Here is a 4,525-nt window from a genome sequence, read left to right as displayed (position 1 = left end):
AGTCTCGCATCAGGGTTCTTCAACGTGTCTGTGTTTGTTGCTGAAGTTATTTTTCATTCAACCTGACACCCCCGGTTCACGATAATTAACGAGGGCTGACCTGTGAATGTGAACGCCCTGCTGCCAACTTGAAAAAAAAAAAATGTCTCCTTCATCGGTATCCTAACCCCTCTATGAACTCTCGGCTCACACAGCGGCTTCTCAAAATGTAATACATGAAAACTAAGAGTAACGTTTACCTCGCCCCTTTTCAGAATTAAGTGAATGTTGGAGCTGTTCTCATTTGAGTTTCATTTTTTAGTTGATCATCTCAAATTTAAAGAGTTATTTGCTGTTATTTGGTTTAAGTAGGATACATGGCTTAGCTTGATTGCCTTTTGATACATGTATATATATAAGAGCTTTTGAGTACTTGCATTATGCTTTTTTGTGCACCAGGTGATGTATGAGCAGGCATCAGGCATGGTGAATGTTCCTTTTGCTGTAAACAGCGAGGAGAATACAGGAATAGAAATACAAGGACGCCTGATCGGTGACTACAAGCAGAAAAAACATTGAATAAAGCCAAAGATGCTCCAGTTTTATTTTTAAATTGTTTGATTTCCATTGGTTGGCATGGACAGATCTCCAATACACACACACACAGCGTTTAAACTTGTTGTATTTAGCCTTTTTTCTTATACTCTCCTGTTCTTTATGTTACACCCTTCAACTTACTCCCCTTGTATAAAAGGCACCAAATGCATAATGTTTATATATGTTTTTTATGAAGTAACTTCTTCCATACATGTACAGAGTTCCAAATTTGTGCAGGATTCAAAGCCACAGGACAGCACATGTGTTTGTACCTGCAGTCCAGTTGGTGTAAGAACTTTGCATCACACCGCAGAGGAACATCTGAATGAGAGATTCTCAAACAGGGGCAGTCATTTGCAGAGTGTGTTTCTAAGTTATTTCAGCTCCCCGCAGCTCAGCAGAGGCTGACCCCTCTCCCCGTCTTGTCTGCTAAGAGGCCTACAGGGAGGAATCAGCCCAAATTACCTTTATTGATCCGTAGAGACAGGTGCATACCAAACAGGTCTCTCATCTTATCTCTCATCTCATCCCTCCTTCACCTCTCTCTCCTTCTCTGCCAGCCTGTGAGGGGAGAGAATATGTAAGAGAAACAGAGACTATTCTGACTACCAGCACATGTTACTGCATCAGGCATGGCAGTGATTTACTGCTCACATCCAGGTTGCTGTGATTAAACCTGCCTCCTTGTTGCTCGTCTTTCACCAGTGTCTGAGTGAGCAGGAACAGGCGAGTGGCTGTTTTTCTGCCTCCAATCCAGCGTTGTCCTTTCGCCCCGGCATACAAATCACTGTGGCGGTGGAAAAGATACTCCATTAGGTCCAACTCAGAGTTAAATCAATGCGTGACTTATCAAATGAAATAGGGGATTATGAGGTAATCACCTGGCAAACGTTGCTGAAATTGTAATTATCTGCACTGCACACATCTCAGAGAGAGGAGACCAAACTAACTGTTTAAGTGGAGGACGAGGTAACAAGGTGGAGAAAAGCACAACAGCTACATCTGTGAGACAGCGCCGTGATGTCGAATGTTTATGTGCCGAGAGAAAACACGGCAGCTCGCTGGTTGAAATGAACCACAGACAGATTTATGCTGCTTTTCCTCCATCACATTACTGAAACGCTGCTGCTCAGTCTGTTAGCTGCTTAATCACGCCGAGGCCTGTATATCACACCCTCAGGTAGCATGAGTGACTGGAGCTGCAATATTTACAGTGCACTGACAGGATACGGTAAATGCATTCTTCTGTCAAATTAATGAATAACATCAGACACACACACACACACACACACCTGGAAAATATAAATATACATTTTGAAAGAATAAATTGTTTACATAATTTAGAAAAACTAAGTCAAATAAATGTACAAAAATCCTCATTTACTACAAATAGAAAACGATGTTTTTATTTTTGTTTTTGTTTTTGTTTGCAAAGTTTGGATTTTGTATCGTATATAAGACGTTAATTATGTTTCTTTCTATAATGTTTTTTGATGTTAATTATTAATAATGTTTTTCACGTTCTTTTGATTTATTTTACCCAACTTAATTTTTTTGAATTATCCGAAAGCATCAAAATTTCAAATCAAAGGTTTTTTTTTTTTTTTTTAATTTGTCATCAGCATGTGTCAGCCAAAAATGTGTAATAAAGACAACATGAGAGAAAAATTCAAATCTGTGGATTAAACAGTGTTATTGTTGTCATTTGAAATGCAGATTCAAACATAAAAAGTAGGCCTACATGTTTGTAATATTTAACATTATGACTATAAACATATACTGTGAAAGTCACATAATGATCCTAAATGTTTTTTTTATTATTCTGAGTTTGAGTTATCGAAATCTCATGATTGACAAATACTGGTTACAGTACAAGTGCAACAGAGCCCCCTGCTGGAACAAGCGCAAAATTACATCTCTCTGCCCGAGGCCAGTTCAAATCTCATGTTTGGTTCTCTTCCTCCATCCAGTGGCCAAATGCATTCACTGCACTGACGTCTAAATGACAGCCATCTCAACTCTTCAACAACTCAGCATACTGGGCATGTAGCCTACTGTATCAAATCCACTTTTTATACAGAACATATACAAAAAAATAAGGCACGCAATTAACTAAAATAGCAGAAATTAAAAGAAAAACAGTAGACCCTATAGCATTTTATAAAATAAGATTTAAAAAAATAAACTCATGGGAACATTGTAAATAAAACCCTAAAAGCACATTAACCGAAAAAGAGAAATCAAGAAAATGAGAACACACAGAAAGACACACTTTCTAAGTTTATGTTTAAAATGTCCACAGAGGTGAAATCGTTAAATCATTGATTCTCTGGCATGCTCTGATACATCAATCTTCAAACATTATTCTACAAAAATCCTCCTCCACACATAAATAACCTTTTAAAACTTAATTATAGGCTATTCCACAGAGAAAGTAGTAGCCTACTTACTGTTGTTGCAAGTCAAAATCCACTTTTTTATTCTATAAATCAGAAAACCGCAGCACTGAATTTCTGCATGAAACTGAAAAAACACAAAAAGAAGGTAAATATTAGCTTATTTCCCCTCCACAAAAAGTAACACTTCCTGCCTACCTGCGCACCTTCATGCCTGTCTTGAACCACAGTGACCCCCTCTGGCTAAGAGTGGAACTACCTATGACACACACACACACAAAAAACAGTGTGTAATTTACAGTGTGGGGCAGTTTCAACCACATTTTTCAGTAGCTTTGTGGTAGGTACACACATGCAGGTGATTCCCCAACAAGCTAACATAACACCTAGCAGTTTAAAAATCTCCAAACAGGTGAAAACACTTGCGAGCAACTTGTCAACAGCTAACTACAGAACATAAAGCAGGGAAGAGGTGCTAAAATAAAAAAATAAAATAAAACAGTCGGATATTAGATTAGGAGAGAAAGGGACAAGATGAGAAAAGTTGAGGCATCTCCAGTTAGCAACTTTGAAAATATAGTCTAAATATTTTTGTTTATTTACCAAAGTGGTACTCAGCCTTGTTAGACTTAAGAGACACATTGACCAAAAGATATTTCTGCAAGAGCTACAATCAAAAACAACTTTCTTTCCTAAAATATGTGTGGGAACACAGTGACACGACTTGCAAAGAATGAATTCTGCTGACAACGTTTCCCTTTTTTAAATAATTACTTTGGATTTTTTTCCAAGTAGCCTAGGACCTAAAAGAGTCACAACTAGTCCCAAATGAGACACATGTGGCTCAAGAGCATCTCGGGTTGAGTATCACTGACTTACCAGTTTAAGGACTTCAGGCTGTTTTTACTCACAAAACATTGTTTGGCTGTCATAGAAACCTTTCACCATATCAATAGACTAGTATGCAAATGTATTCAGTTTTCAGAAGCTGGCCAAGAAGCCGACACAATTAGTAGGCAAAGTTTATGTATGTAGCACCTTTCAAGAGCAGACGTCAAAATCAAAGATTAGAAAGGCAAACCAAGAGATAGCAACAGAAAATAAAAAGACAATTAATTAAAGGAGACATTGACAGATAAACAAAGTGTTGATAAAGCTCATCGTTACAGAGCACCCCAACCAAACAAACAAAAATACTTTGACTGCGACCAAAATTGGTTTATAAGTTGTTTTTTTAAAATTGATAATAATATACATGTGTGATAAATAAAAATAGCAGAGATGTAACAAGCTACTTTTGCCGTGTTGCTGTAGCTCAGCTTGATTCATTTCCCCCAGAGCTTTGGTGTTGATGAAGCCGAACTTTATGTAGAGTAACCAGTAACTCACTACTGGTGTGGTCATTTGCCATATAAACCCATATTGACTCTCCTCTCAATCAAAACTATTCTGACTTGTTGTTAATCAGACAGCATGCTCTCTGTGTTCAGTGACAGGCGGAGGTGTGACTGTGGGAAGGCCGAGGACTTAGTTCAGGCTGAGCACAGCCGAGT

General features: G+C 38.1%; 1 long non-coding RNA gene across 2 annotated transcripts; it reads right to left on the bottom strand.

Moving 5' to 3' along the window:
- Positions 1–484: 484 nt before the first annotated feature.
- On the bottom strand, positions 485–3,153 carry LOC136182761 (uncharacterized). Of its 2 annotated transcripts, none has more exons than XR_010668799.1 (3): positions 3,027–3,153; positions 1,257–1,363; positions 485–1,137 (listed from the first exon to the last, which is right to left on the bottom strand). It is a non-coding gene; the product is annotated as an uncharacterized lncRNA (long non-coding RNA). The 2 variants fall into 2 exon arrangements; XR_010668798.1 differs by having other exon boundaries at positions 486–1,137; positions 1,231–1,363.
- Between the last annotated feature and the right edge of the window lie 1,372 nt (positions 3,154–4,525).

This window comes from Labrus bergylta, chromosome 15 (assembly GCF_963930695.1).
Source record: "Labrus bergylta chromosome 15, fLabBer1.1, whole genome shotgun sequence".
In the NCBI taxonomy this organism is placed as follows: domain Eukaryota; kingdom Metazoa; phylum Chordata; class Actinopteri; order Labriformes; family Labridae; genus Labrus; species Labrus bergylta.
This window is presented reverse-complemented; position numbering and strand designations above follow the sequence as displayed.